Here is a 16541-nt window from a genome sequence, read left to right as displayed (position 1 = left end):
CAATGGGTTTGTATTGATGAGATCCATGTGACTCTTGAGGAATGATGAAATATTGAACACTTGTGATGTGTTGGGCTTTTTAGAAAATCATATTGATTTCAAAAGTTTGAGATTATGTTGGATCGTAAACTGTTGTTATTTTTTAATTATCAAATTAGAGATGACTGTTTGGCTATCGGTGGAGGATAGAATTGCCGTGTTGTAGAATTGCATGTGAATTAGGCAAATTGAAATGTTTACAAATCATGCATTTCATTGAACGTATCATGGAATTGGAATTTCAGTGTTTCGGATTTTGAGAATCTCATTGAAAATGGTTGTATTGAGAACCATTGCATTGTTTTTGAGAAAATAGGTAAATACCGTGGTGAATCTGTTTAGGGGGTGTAGTTGTGGTAATTAGTTTGGCTTTAGGTCCATGGTGAAAGATCAAAAACATGCACGGAGTAGGTTCCAAGTTCTTTCCGGTTAAGAGTCGGTAAAGTGGATTGGTAGTGCTCTATGAGACTACTTGCTGACACTAGCCTAGAGATTACCAGAGTTGTATTTACTGCCTTGTTTTCTATCGAAATGAAAAGCATTTGAATTGTGGTTTTGGAACTAGTGCATGGAATTATTTCTCAAAATGAAAACTTATGTTTTGGCATGGCATTTCATATGTATTCACCGCATGACAGTGTCAAGCATCATATATTTCATTAAGATACTCTCTACTAGGCATCAATGCTCATCCCAATGCCGTCAAATTTCAGATGTTGATGGCATGCCTCTGCCAAGGTGATGACTTGGGAGGATTTTGGAGCTTGAAGCTCGTTTATTGTGTATATTTTTTGTATAGCCAAGGGCTTCTTTGTATTGGTTTGTGTAACTCCTTTTGGTGTAACCGGGCTATGCCTTGGAACCTGTAACCTTTAAGACATAAAACTTGTGTTAGTTTAGACTTCATTTTATTATTTCTCATGCTATAGATTCATGTCTTAGGATTGATGAATGTATTAACACCTATGATTTCATTTTGTAATCTCTTAAGAAATCTAGGAATGGAATGTTGGGTTTAGTATGGTTTGGTTATTGAATGATTGAGATTAATTATAAGCTTTCGCATGATTTAATGAGAAATTGATGTCAATGAAGAATATAGTTGTTAGTTCGGGTTTCCAGATTTTTGGGTTGTTACAAAGCGTAACGTGAAAAAGCTAAAACTCAGTATGAAACATTTTATCATTTTTTCTTGGGCTACTGTGGCCATTTAACGACTTGCAGACTGCACTTTCGACAATCTGAGCATATTTCTAGAGCCATTCCCCTATTCTTTGCAAATGTGTTTGACTTAATTTTTTTTTATGTATCATTGTTTTCTCTTAACATGTCTATGGTAAGAAAATTTAAGTATTCAATAGCTTTGAGGAGACTTGCAAGTACTTGTTTGGAAATTTATCTGTGTATTAGAATAATGTGAATTAAGACAGTGAAGGAGTAGAGACCAATACAAGATCTGTTTCACTCAGTATCCTTCGAAGGATATTTAATCCGTTGCATATTAAAGTCTCGTTTGGGAACATGCTATTTTAGTAACTTTTTAGTTTTTTGGCTAATATATGAGGTTAAAAAAAAAAATTAGTATGTTTGGAATGACTTTTTGACTTTTTACAAAAAAAAAATGCTCAAAAAGTAAGGAGAAAATGGAATCTTTGACTTTTTGATATAGGTTATAGACTTTTTGATTTTTTTTAGTAACTTTTTGACTTTTAGGCTAAAATTGCTGCATGCCAAATGATTGTCAAACGATCTATGCATGATAAATGAGAATGCATTGTATTATATCCGATCCCTTCATTTTTTTTTAAATACCTAAAATGGCAGTCTCAAAATAGTTGGTTTATAATCTAATTATGTTGATTCTAAAGTTAGTGATTCCAGATTGAGATCATCTCAAAGCAATTGATTAATGTACTCAAGGTTTTAAAAAGCAGCTGCAATTACGTAACGGTTGTGGTGGTTACCGCCACCCGTTACGGTCGCTTTTGCAGTGTGATTGAGATTCACAGGTGTGTCGGCCGTAGCAGCTGCCGTAGCGGTTGTCATCACGGTTGTAATGGTGTCGTAACAGCCGTAACGGCCTGTTACGCACCGTTACGTAACGGTTCTGAATTGCTTCTTTCGAAAAAACACAAAAAAAAAAAAAAAAAAAAAAAAACTGAAAATGGGAGAAGAGGGATAGAGAGAATGGGGAAGATAAAGAGAGAAAATGGAGGAGCAAGAGATAGAGAGAGAAGAGGAAAGATGAAGAGCATGTTACTGATTTGTTGAAGTTGTAAGACCTATGCTATTCTATTCAGTTGTTATCACTCAACCATTTTGTTTGTGTGTGTCTATCTATATATTGTTTGAAAATAATAATAATAATAATAATAATAATAATAATAATAATAATAATAATAATAATATGTGTGGTCATTATCTATTTGGCTTGGTTAAAATATGCATATATATATATTTAGGCTCTTATTTATTCTCTTACTTTTGTTATTGTTTATTTTATATATAATAGTTAGTGATTGATTTTTTGTATAATATAAAGTCATTTATTAAAATAAAATGTAAAAAACTCAGTTTATAGTGATTTAAAAATATGAAATATATTGGATCATAGTTAAAAATTTACAAAAATTGATCAATATTTATTTTAAACCCAATAAATATGATCATGGAAAAAAAAATATGCGTATTGATAAGTTTTTTTTTCAAATTGTGCGAAAAATAAAAAAATTCACGGTTTCGGTTACCACAACCGTTACGCTACGGCCTTTACACCCCGCAACCGCAACTGTGCCACCGCCACTGTTACGGCAACCGCAACCGCTTTTCAAAACCTTGAGTGTACTGTTTTCATTTGTTTCTGTATGAGGAATACTGCTTGTTAGAAGTGGATGAACATCCTGCAAGTCAATTATGTTTATTATAATTTTTTTGCTTGATTCCAATATTGATATGTTCCAATCCTTTTGTGGCTATTATCCTCTTCTTTACCTTGAATACCACGCATCACCTAATGCTGCAGCTACATTGGTGGAACATAGCCATGATTTACACTTTTGCTTAATTCTTAGGAATTAATAGTTGCCTCTTCTATTTTCGATTATCTAATAAATCGAATACAATACACTACCAGGCAACATGGTACAATATATACATACATAAAATAAGCACTCCAACTACAATGTGACCCCCATGTGTGGGTCCAACTAGTATACCTAAAAGGCAATAACCGAAAAGCACTAGAGTGGTAAGTAGCGGTTTCTATGCCAATACAATCCTAAATATAATGATTGAGGGCTCATTTAGTACTATGACAACCTAAAGATTAAAAATAACAAATTATATTTTTTTAAACAAAAAATAAAAGCACTCTTAAGATTAAAACAATGAAGGGTAATTTACTCTCACCTCCCTTGTGGTTTAAAAAAATACACTTGGCCCTACACTTTTGAAATAATTACGCTGATCTCCCTTATAACAAGACTAAAGCGACCAAAATTAATGTAGATGGTGGGTAGACATTGAAATAAATAAAGATAAATATTTGCTAGTAGTAAAGAGATGCCAATATCATTTTTTCATCCCCACAACTAATGAATTATTGATGAAAATGGGCCTAATTGTTATGTGAATTAAAACCTCAAGGGAGACCCTCTTCAAGCTTATTAAAGAGGTGGCCAATGTAATTATCTCAAAAGCCTCTTTAAGCTTATTAAAATGAACCCAAAAAAAAAAAGTTTTTAGTGTAATTTTGTAAATGCGTACTCTTTTGATGTGGCGCTTTGTGCTTTAAGTATGCTTTTACCAACATTGCACATGATTTGATTCAATTTAATGCACTTCTTGATTTGCAAAATTAAGATTTTGATTCACGATAAGATTCTTGATTTGATAACTATGGTGGTAATATTGATGTTAGTGTAATTTAGGTTTTGTTTTCTTGTGATACTGTGTTTTGTTTGGGTTTTCATTTATCATTCTACTTAGAGAAATGCTAAAGATCCGCAATTTAGACCTTTAAATTCGCCCACAATGATATGGCAAGAGAGTTAGACCCTATAAGGTTGAGTGTATGACAAATCAAAAGTTGACACCTATCATGCCACATCATTGTGGGTCAAATAGGGGGAGTTTTTTTAGGGGTCTCAAATATTTTCCTTATACTTAATGGTTTCTTTTAACCGTTTTGTTATTTTATCTCATGGGCATAAGCTGTCATTTTGACCACAAGCATTATGACAACTGCTTTGTTTGGTTTTGATTATCACTGATTTTTATATATTTATATTTGTCGTTTGAGAATTATGGTCGCATGTACTGCTAAGTTGATATTTCCTTTTCTAGTCTATCATCGTGATTATGAGTTTTAATGACTTTCCAAGTACAGTGAACCTTATTGTATGAAGCTGTAATTGCAGGTTAGATTGGACCCTTCTAGGCCATTGAGCAAGCATAAGCATTGTGTGGTTGCAGAAATTTTGAAAAAAGCACGAATTTATGAACCACCATCGATGGCAACTACTACCTGTTCAAGCAGCAAGAGTGAATTATCAATTTCTTCCTCCTAAGGTTTGGGTACAACCCTCCTAGAGTTGCTTTTCATTTCTAATGGTTAGATATGAGAATTATAATATAGTGTCTTGTTTTGAATGAATATATGGATTTGGCAACCTGGTATTTAAAGGTTATATTTGCCGCCAAGTTTGGGAACCATCTAAAATAGCTAAAAAGTCAAAACGTCACTATCAAAAAATCAATTGTTCTCTCTACTTTTCCGCTTTTTTGCACTTCTTTTCATAAAAAGCCAACCAAAATAGCTAGTTGAAGTCACATTTATTTATTTATTATATTTATATATATATATATATTGCTTGAAATAGTTGTCTGGAATTATTTCCCTATTATGTGTTTATGTTAGTCTGGTTAACTTCTGTGGTTGTTCCTAAAAGCTACTTTTGATGCATCTAATGCTTACAAGAGATTATGGACAAGCATTTGAAAAGGCACAGTCAGAGAACAGTGAATAAACTTACATACCAATGTACATATACGTGTGCATACATACATAATTATGTGCATTATAAAACATAAATTTATGTCAGTACAGGAATTCATATATCCATATATGTTAGAAATTGGCTCTGTTCCGAGGTGATTGAGTCATTGAGATATGTGTAATAGCTTAGACACGTGCAATTATTTTGTTTGGCATTGTTGACACAATTTTTGAAATGTAAAATTTTTAGTTGCATTTCGAAACGTCTGTATGCAAATATCCATTATTTAGTCATTGAAATAAACAATGTTGATTATTTGTTTGTAGGTTTCTATTTCCAATTTGGTGCTCCAAATCATTAATTACTCGCTCAATATAAGCAAAATCTCCAATTAATAAAGAACTTGAGTTAAAATGGAAAAGAAGACATTTAAAAGGAAATGTTTCTTTTATTAAAATTTTGGGAGTTTGGAGCCCTTGATTACATGATATCATACAATGCAATAATTTTCAATTATGTCAAAGAAAAGCCAAACTGCAGATTTGGAACCTTTGAAGGTTTGCAGAAGAGCTCCACTTGACAGAATGTAGAAAACACTACTTGCAGTGCATTGGTTCTCCTATTTATAGAGGGCCATTGATAAGAATCAATTATCAGTAATTTGAATTTGTATGAGATTGTGATATATTGTTCAATTATATCCTGTATTTTGAATTTAAACTTGAATGATCATCTTCTAAATTTCTCCAATGTAGCATTTCCACTGGAGGTTCTACATGTGTTATCCTTTGATTGGGTATACTGTCTCTTGAACTTTGAAGATTCCATGTGGCACTTATCTTGCTTATATTCCGAAGACTTTTTTGGTTCTATTGATATAAACCTCGATCAATTCATATATGGATCTTAGGCTTAGCCATTATATAGTTGAAATTTATGTGCTAACGAATGTTCCCTAGTGATTTGTGTAATTAAAAATTCAAATTAAGATTCACATGGAGCACATCAATCATATTAACAACCAAAAGATTGACCAAGTCAGAATTCATAAAATAGTTTCAACCAAAGTAGAAAAACAGCACATCCCACATTCAGTTGAAAGTAGTTCACCAGAATCACCGACATTCATCATTCAACCATAGATAAACTAAAAAAAAATAGTTCACAATCACACTTGCGTCCTTTCTTAAGCAAGAAAACCAAGTAAAGAAAAGACAAAAAAAAATGAACTTTAAGTAAGATGTATCTAATGATGATAAGAATATAATCATCGCATGGCGTACAACAATGAAAACTTTGAAATATCTTACATTTTCAAAATTAGGTCGTCTTAGTTCTCGAGCTCAATAAATTTACATTAATCATCCGAGAACTTCTACCATACACACCTCATAAAAGGTGTGCATATTCATGCACCTTGGCTCTTAGCTATTGGATCTCATATAATTGATCTCAACTGTTGATTAATTTAATAGAAAAAAACCAATTACTTATAGAACCATTCAACAAGATTCCATACACATCAACAATGGGCCCACTAAAAATATGCCTCTCTCTCTCTCTCTCTCTCCATGACATTTGTCCCTCTTCCATTCTCTATAACCACCACAGGTCATCACTACTCACCATGACCACTACCAGACAACACCATCGCCACTACTAGACACCAAAACCCATGCTGACCACAGGAGAGCATGAGCACTGCCACTGCCAGACAATGCGGTGAACATAAACGCATACATCAATCTATCCCTCCATGTTCTTCCTATAGGGCTAGAAGTAAATTGCCCAGTCGCACCCCCCAATTGTGTCAAACACATATTGTAGATGAATCAAATGATCTTCAAGGCAACGGTTATACACCAAAATATCATTGAAATACGCATCACATACTCCAGAGAGTGGTTGCAACATTTGAGTCATTACCCGCATAAAAGTGCTTGGGGCATTAATGAGTCCCAATGGCATCACAAGCCATTCAAAATTGTCATAAATAATCAAATTTTTACTAGTGTTGTGTAAATAAAAGGAGGCCAAATCAAAGAAACCCTAATGCTCAGTATTCAATATTAATCTCAATATCTTAAGTGTCTTCTATTAATCATAAGCCTAATATTTAGAAGCCAACTCAAAAGAAAAAAAAAAAAAAAAAAAAAAGAAGAAAATAAATAATAAATTCCAAAATAACCAAAATTTAAAAATAACTCCGTAAAAAAGCTTCGTAAAAGAAGTATTTACAGAAAGGGAGCATGAACCCCACAAGAGTGGTGATATCCCATGCAATTTTTTGTTGTTGCGGATATTGCAGTGGAGATAATTTTATAGATTAAACCCTTATACTAGAGTGAAAAGTTTAGGGACTTTTGGTATAAGTTACTCAATTTTTTATTTGAAACCGTGAATTTGCATATGAAATTAAAGGTAGTAGCATGAAGCTCACAGTGATGACCAATCCACCACTTGACTTTTGACCTAAAGTGAGGTCCAGTTGCTTGGCGACTTCAAGCTAATTGCTTTTGTCAATCAAGAAGAGCGAGAGAGTGGAAGAAGCGTGGATTTGTGTCAGCACCTTTGTCTGTGGGTGGTGGTGAAGGTGACGGAGAAGGGTTTTTGGAGAGATGGAGGGGGACAGTGGCAAGGGTGTGGAGGTGGCTATGAAAATTGAAGACTCAAGTTTTTATTTGTTACAACTCTGTTACATGGGCTCTCAAAAATAACTCAAATACTCGTGATTAGACACCTGACATTTGGACAAGGGTGTGGTATACATGTTCGATACTTTTCGTCAAACAATTCTTATATATTTGTATTTCACACTATCATTATATGTATATTTTATTGTATTATTGCTATCAAATGAGTACAATTTCTTTTTGACACTGTAATTTACATACAACACTATTTTATCTGACATCACAAAATAGATTAAAAAATATATGTATATATATGAATTTTTTTGCCGAGTCCGTGTATGGTTAAATATAAGGTTTGATGGGTCCAGCCTCTAGATATGCACTCGTACCCAACACTCATACATGTGACATAGTGTTACCCCTACCCGCCAAAACAAAATTGGGTATACATGCTATGTAACTGGTCTATTACTCGTGTTTACGAGGTAGTAGACTACAACTAATTTAATTGTCATGGACCTATATGTAACCCTTTGATTATTATAGACAACTTGTTTCTCTTTTTTTTTTTTTTTTTCCTTCCTAAGATTATTATTCTCTTTGTTATCATGGTTTGCTTCTTTCAGGGTCGTGTATAGGGTTTGTGTGGTTACTTTAGGACCATTCATGAAATTGGGCTGATGATTGTTTACCATTTGCTTGTGTGAGAATATTACGTTTCATCTGCATCCGTTATACTTGGGTTTATCTTATGACTCATAAGTCTAACTTCTACCAGATATACTGTACTTTCCAGTCTATGGTCACTTCTCGGTTTGGGTTTACAATTAAAGTGTTATGGTTTGACTTGGGTGGGGAATTTTTAAAAATGAGTTCTGTGAGTATTTGGCCAATTGGGATACCATTCACCAAACTTCTTGTACAGATACACCTACCAAAAATGGTCAAGTCGAGCGTAAACACTGTCATCTCCTTGAGATAGTTAGGTCTCTTCTCTCTGCCTCAGTTTCAGTTTCGTTCTAGGGGGAGGCAGTTCTTACTGTTGCTTTTCTTCTCAACCACATGCCTACTCTTCTTCTTTCTGGTCGGTGTCCTTATGAGGCTTTGTTCTCCTAACTTCCTAACTACTCCCTCATTTGTGTGTTTGGGTCTGCTTGTTTTGTCATTCTTCCCTGTAAAGATAGGACCAAACTTAGTGCCCGGTTTGTCCTCTGTTTTTTTTAGTTATAGTCCTACTCAGAAAGGCTATCGGTGTTACGACTCTGTTTCCCGTCGTCTTTATGTCTCCCATCACATTTCTTTTCTCGAAAGTCTACCTTACTTTCAACTTCCTTCTTTCAATGCCTGAGTTTACAAAGAGGATTTGGTTCATATTGATCCGTTTCCTTCTGAGGTCCCGTCCGATGAGTATATCTCCACTGTTTCTCTTGAGCTCATTCTATCTTCTCCCCCTTCTACCCCTCCTGTTGAGTAGCCCTCCACTGATCCTCCTGAGGCCATTCCTATCTCTCTGTCTGCGTCTTCTATGGCTCCTTCTCCTCTTTCAGCTTCTTTTTTCCGTCCATTGTTGGTCTATTCTCGTCGCAAGGCTCCCCCATTACCAGTTTTCTCCACTCTTGTTGTTGCTCTTTCTGCTTCTAACGACTCTGATCCCGCTGCACATCGATATTCTACTCGTGAGCGTCGTCCTCCAAACAGGTTGGGTTGGTCTAATACATATTTTTCTCCTTCCTATCGTACTTTTTTTTATCTATTATGATAGTTTTTTTTCAGAACCTCAGTCTTACATGGAGGCCTGTCAGGATCCTAATTGGGTTCAAGCTATGAAGGATGAGTTGTTTGCCTTGCAGAAGACTTACACTTGGGAGTTGGTTCTTTTGCCTGCTGGCAAGAGTCTGGTTGGTTGCAAATGGGTCTATAAAGTCAAGATTCATTCTGATGGTTCTCTTAAGCGATACAAAGCTCGCTTGGTTACCAAGGATTTCTCATAGCAGTATAGTATTGATTATGAGGAGATATTTACCCCTGTTTCCAAGATGACTAATGTCTGTACCTTGATTTTTGTTGTTGCTATTCGACCTTGGCCTCTCTATCAGATGGATGTTAAGAATGCTTTTCTTAACGGTCATCTCACTGATGAGGTCTACATGCGTCCTCTCCCTGGCCTTCTCCACTCCTCTGGGCAGGTTTGTCATATTCGCTGTGCTCTGTCTTGTTTTGTTTTGTTTTTTTATACCAAAATTACACCCATTGGCATAATTCAATTTTTTTTGCAACAACAAAGTATGGGAGTCATTTTTTATTGTGAGTGAGTTTATATGGATTTGGTATCTTTTGTAATGAATTTTATGAGAATATGATTCATGATTGTTCAATGAACGTCAGAAATGGTGATTGACAGTGAAGGGAAAAAAAAATGCTAATAGAGCTAAATTCAAGGAGAAGATAAAGATTAATGTATCATACAATACACATTGAATCATGATATAATAAGAAATTGTATGATATGAAAAAGCATGTCATGATTCAAGTTACCAACGATACAAGTTTGTGATTACTTCTTTTTTTTTTCTTCATATGATTTTGATAACATTGTTGTTGACAAATTAAGAGAACAAAAAGAAAAGATAAGACACGTTAAATGGATTTTCTAAAATTGACTCAAACCACCTTCACTACGACAAGGCTTCCATTGACAATGATCCTACATATACTAGCACAATCTAACAGGATCCATGATATTATATATCTAAGATCTGTAATTAATGAAATCTAGCGTAAATCACTCATCTAATTGTAAATTTCCATGTGACATGGAGGCCGCTTCTGGGACATAAGCAGGAACATATGGTTCCTTTGGGACAAAAGTTGGGACAAACGGTTCTTTCTCAGGCGCAAAAGTTGGGACATATAGTTCACCATCAACCTTATTTGCAACCATTTCAGTTGTACTCTGTGGATCTGGTAAACCTGAAGGTTCAAGCGACAAATGATCTGCCCTAAGAGACGACATCAGAGAAGGCTCTGATCTTGCCCCCGAATCATCCGAACATGAAAACTTTGTTGCAATACGTTTTATTTCATCATTGGCCAACGAACCCACTAATTCATTAGCCAGATCTGGCCTTCTATGGTTAGGGAAATTGAATGAACCTTCTTCACCTTTTATGTAATACAAGGCAGCATCATAAACTCGAGCTGCTTTCTCAGGCGAGGAATGAGGACCTATAGCAATCCCGGTTTTCCCTTTCTTTATTTTATTGTATTCCGGACTCGGTTCTGTGGATGTGTTGTTGTCGTATTCTCATTTCCATCCTTTACTCGTTGTATTTGAGTTTTGGGTTGTATTAGACGTGTTTCGAATAGGTTGGTTGAGCTTTAGTCCCATTCCTTGTTGCCCGGATTTTTGGTGTTCCGCTCGAGCGGACCCTTTTCGCGCTAGAGCGGAGTTTGCATATTTTCAGTATCTTGTGCGTCTGCAAAACTACTGCAGATGTGTTTTTCACGCTTGAGCGAATTTCCTTACGCTCGAGCGGGTCATGCTCGAGCGGGCCTCTTGGCGCTCGAGCAGGTGTTCGATGTCTATAAAAAAATACTGGAGGAGTGTAATCTACGCTCAAGCGGGCTTTCCTTTGCGCTCGAGTGGGTGTAATTTGCAGTTGTGTCTTAGAGCTCAAGCGGGTATTCTTGCGCTCGAGCGAGTCCAGTTTTTGTGTTTGACGCTCGAGCGTCCTATTCTCTGCTCGAGCGGGTCATACGTATATCAGTTGGCAGCTGGGTGATTTTAAATCACTTTTCACATTTCCTTTCTCTCTCTTACTTTTCTAAGCCCTCTTTTGAGAGTTCCTCTCTCTAGAATACACATTCTTTCTAGGGTTTGATCTAGTTTGAGTGATCTTCCACCCTAGTGCCTTTGTAAAAAGTGTAAAGCTTGGTGTGGGCTTCCTATCAATCTGAAAATCTTGAGGTTTGGAGCATTTTGAAATTCTTCATCTTCTCCATTTGAGCTCCACATTTGAGGTAGGGATTTCTTTGTTCTTTTACAATGCTTCGTCTATAGATAGACATGTGGTAGTTTTGTATTGCATGAAAATCATATCCATGTTGGGTTTGTTTGAAAATCATGAGGGTGAACCTAGGGTTGGTTGTTTGAAAATGGGTTTGTTATCATTGATTATGATTTGGACTAATTGGGGTGTAAATTAGTATATCATTGTTGAAAGAAGAAAAAGCCCTAATTTATATTTGATTTGATAAATTAAAAGAGGGGTTTTGTTCTTTGGGCCAATACATATGTATTTTGGGTCTCAAATGTGGTTATTGTTGTTTGCTGGTAGCATTTGAGCCTTTTTGGTCAATATTAAGAAAGAGAGAGAAAAACCCTAATTTACTGTTATGAATTAATTTGCATAATTGATTTGGAAAGTTATGAAAGAATGAAATTGGTTTTGTGAAATGAGAGGAATGATATTGGTTTTGGAAATAGGAAAAGTGTTTTTGGAATAATTTGTGGAACAAGTCGATTTTGAAAATGGAAAATGAATTTGGGAATTGAAATATTGTATCTTGAGTATTGAATACACACATTTGGGGTTTTACCTTTACTTATCATACTAGCGTTGTTGTTGGGTTTAAGATCTCACGATAGTTGAGTCTTTTAATAGATGTATTGAATACAAACATGTCACACTCCACTTTTTATTACTCGAAGTCATTACCAAATTCTTTAGCTTAATTCAATTACAAGGATAATATGCGGAAATAAACTCATATATTCAATCCGTAGAAGTGATTAACGATACTCTCATTCGTATGCAAAGTAAATATTACATGAACATACTTAATAAATTACCCTTGGGCTTACATCACTTAAGGTACAAGAAGAAGGGTGTAACCCTTTTACAACAATGGCATTCCGCCAACATAACTGAGGCCCCGTGGCCAGTAAACAAGTAGATCCCAATCTTGCAGTTCAACCTGCTTAATACCTGAAAAAGATTCAACAACGTGGGATGAACATATAGTCCAGTAGGGATCTCAACATGGCCCTCAACAATGACAACATACAGATAGCTATGATCATGAATGCTCAATCTCATACTAGAATAGTAATGTGACAGTTTATACAAAATATACATAGGTAAGAACTTTTCTTGAAAACAACCATTTCAATCAACGCCATAGGCGATTCATCTTTCCCTTTCTTTTCATTAATCCCTGTTCTCAACCTTTCATAACATTAACAATACCTTAGGAAATAAATTCACTAAGCCCATTACTCTCTTTCGTTCTCCAAACATACACAGATGACCCTTCTCAAAATTTATAATTTCTTTTAAAGAAAATCCGTTTCCTTCACACTTTCCAAAAGACAAAGATGACATTTTGGCTTCTTCCCGATACAATCAACTCTATATATGCACTGTTATAAATAGAGATAACAACTCACCGACATGCGAAAGATAAACCAATGAGGCAACTCGGCCCTCCAAAACCATAATCAACACAATCCATGATATTTCCCAAAACACGGAAACATCAACAACAAAACTTTGCTCTATTAGCTATGTGCATAGTAAGCCAAAGATACACTTCTCACAACAACATGCCAGTTTACCAGGCGCTAGCTGGAAGGGTGTGGTACCTTAGATTCTCAGCGCATTCAGTTCTCCAGGCGCTAGTTGGAAGGTAACGGTACCTCTGATTATCAGCGTAGGGTATAACACCAACAATCGAAATGCAACAGGGCATAACCAACATGTACAACATATATACATAAACCATCCAGATACAGACAATGTGTCAAAGTATATGAACACATAAGTGCGTGGAGTCCATCCCCTATCTTCTCACACACACTGGAGTACAACCCCTCTCTCCTCCCTGACAAGTATACATATATAATGCATCTCAATATTTCATCACATAAGATGTTCAATCAACAAAGGTGTAATGCATACACAACCATTCAACACAACCACGTCATCCTCCACCGATGACCAAGGACAAAACCTCTAGATGCAAATATTTAGTACATCTATTAAAAACTCAATTACTATGAGGCCACAAACCCGACAACAACATTAACATGGTAGTTCAAGATACAATTCCACACATGTGTGTGTTCAACACTCATGAAACAACAATTCGATTTTCATACGTATTTCAAAATACCTTTCCCATTTCACAAAACAAGTTCTATATTCCTTTTGTTTTCACAAAATCAACTCCGTCTCTTTTGTTGTCACAAACCAAATTCATTCCTTTGTTTTACAAAACCACTCATATTGATAATAAAGTCATAACTCACATTAGTCCACTACATTCATTTCAAACCATTCCAAAGCCAAAGTTAATCCCTTAGGCATTAACACCTTCACCCAACCCACATCAACACTAGAGGTTTACAATATAGATTCACTATCCTCTATTTTAATTTATCAATCAATATATGATTTAGGGCTTTTTACTCTATCAACTACAACATGTTAATTTACACTCCAATTAACCCAAAACAATCATTAATGACAACATAACCATTTTCCAACACCCAACCCTAGGTTCCTCCTCATGATTTCAAACAAATCCAACATGGATATGATTTTTATGCAATATAAAATTATCACATGTCTATCTATAGACGAAGTATTGAAAAAGAACAAGGAGAATCCCTACCTCAAATGGAGAACTCAAATGGAGAAGATGACCCGAAATCAAAGTGCTCCAAACCCCAAATTTCTTGGATCACAACGAAGCCCTCGACGATCAACACATTTCTTGCAAAGGCCCAAGGTGGGGAAAACACTCTCGCTAGATCAATCCTAAGAGAGAAGTTAGGTTTTAGAGTGAGGTGCTCTCCAATGGAGGTTTTGAAAAAGTAAGAGAGAGAAAGGAAATCAAAAAGTGATTCAAAAAGCTGAATCTCGGTGTGTTATACAGGTCGCCCCGCTCGAGCGTGTAAACCCCCGCTCGAGCCTCACTCACAGACTCCCGCTCGAGCGCCAAAAACCCCGCTCGAGTGGCGGATACAACCATCCAGAAGTTTTGCAGAACAGGCCCCCTGCTCGAGCATCTAACTCCTCGCTCGAGCGTCTCACACAAACTCCCGCTCGAGCGTCAAACCTCACGCTCGAGCATCCAACACTACAGAGGAAATACTAGGAAGGTGATTTGCCCGCTCGAGCGCCGAAACCCCCGCTCAAGCGGAAAGGTCAAAAACTGGGCAAAGATTCTAGGTTCTAGAACACTTACTCCCAACAAGACCAACACAACCCAAAACTCTAAGATAAAGAGTAAGGGACAGAAAAGAGGATAAGACCACAACGAATCTACGGAACCGAGTCCGGATTACAGTTAAACAACAACAGGGAATACCGGGGTCGCTATAATACATCTAGAGGTTTTGTCGTTGGTCATCGGTGGAGGATGACATTGTTATATTGAATTGTTGTATATGCATTACGTCTGTGTCAATTGAACATTATATGTAATGAAGTGCTAAGATACATTATATATGTATAATGGTTAGGGAGGAGATAGGGGATGTACGTCAGTGTGTGGGAGGAGATAGGGGATGTACTCCACACACCTATGTGTTCATATACTTTAACACATTGCTTATGTATCTTGATAGTTTATGTGTGTGCATTACACTTGTTGGTTATGCCCAGTTGTATTGTGATTTTTGGTGTTATACCCTGCGCTTATAATCAGAGGTACCGTTATCTTCCAGCTAACGCCTGGAGAACTGTCTGCGCTTATAATCAGAGGTACCGTTACCTTCTAACTTAGCGTCTGGAGAACTGATTTAGCCGATAGAGCAGAGTTTTTATTGTTGTTATCTTAGTGTACCTGAGTATATTCTGGATTGCGATGGTTACAGTTTTGGAGGGCCAAGTTGCCTCATTTGTTGATTATATACATGTTGATGATTTGTTGTCTCCTTTTTATTAAACACATGCATGTAGAGATATGAATGTATTGGGAACAAACCAAAATGCCATTTTCAGGATTTTGGGAAATGTGAAGGAAATTGAGTATTTGAAAATATGTTTTGAGAAAGGCAAATCTGTTGTAAGTATGGGAAATGGGAGAAAAATAACAGGCTTAGTGAAATTTTTTTTCTAAGAAATGTTATTGTCACGAAAGTTCGGGAACAAAGGATAATGAAATGAAATGAAAGATGAATCGCTTATAGCGCTGAATGGATTGACTGTTTTGAGAAAAGTTTATACTTATGTATATTTTTGTATAAACTGCCACATTATTATTCTAGTACGAGATTGAGCATTCATGATCATAGCTATCTGTAAGTTGTTATTGTTGAGGATCATGTAGAGATCCCTACTAGACTATATGTTCATCCCACGTTGTTGAATCTTTTTCAGGTATTAAGCAGGATGTGCTACAAGATTTGGATCTTCTTATTTGTTGGCCACGGGGCCTCTTTTGTGTTGGCGGAATGCCATATATGTAAAAGGGTTACACCTTTCTTCTTGATTCCTTAATGATGTAAGCCCTCGGGCAATTTATTTAGAATGCTTATGTTGTATTTAATTTGCATTTGGATGAGAGAATTGTTATTCATTTTTACTAGTTGAACATTTGAGTTTATTTTCGCATGTAATCTCTGAAATTGAAAGTAATTCATGAATTTGGTAATGACTTCATGTAATAAAAAGTGGGGCGTGACAGAACCCAACCATATCCTTGAGTTGGTCTTTGGAATACGTATTTCTGAGACCCATCTTCCTTCCCTCAACCAGACACCTTTATAAGGACCTTTACCTTTTCTCCCTCGACTTCCCATCTCCAGAGTCGACTTTGGACCTAAATCCATGAAAAGTGAGGGTGTTTCACCAGACTGAGTTGT

The 16541-nt window shown here is 36.0% G+C and overlaps 1 long non-coding RNA gene across 1 annotated transcript in view; it reads left to right on the top strand.

Annotated features, from left to right (window-relative positions):
* LOC145797943 (uncharacterized) overlaps nucleotides 1-16282 on the top strand; it is a 63152-nt gene extending 46870 nt beyond the window's left edge. The window contains exon 2 of the long non-coding RNA XR_014339165.1: nucleotides 16057-16282. This is a non-coding gene — a long non-coding RNA (uncharacterized LOC145797943). The remainder of the gene's footprint in view (nucleotides 1-16056) is intronic.
* The last annotated feature ends 259 nt before the right edge of the window (nucleotides 16283-16541 follow it).

This window comes from Camellia sinensis, chromosome 1 (genome assembly GCF_055761805.1).
Source record: "Camellia sinensis isolate YWXY chromosome 1, ASM5576180v1, whole genome shotgun sequence".
Classification (NCBI taxonomy): Eukaryota; Viridiplantae; Streptophyta; class Magnoliopsida; order Ericales; family Theaceae; genus Camellia; species Camellia sinensis.
The sequence above is the reverse complement of the archived record's forward strand: the minus strand, read 5'-3'. Positions and strand labels throughout refer to the sequence as shown.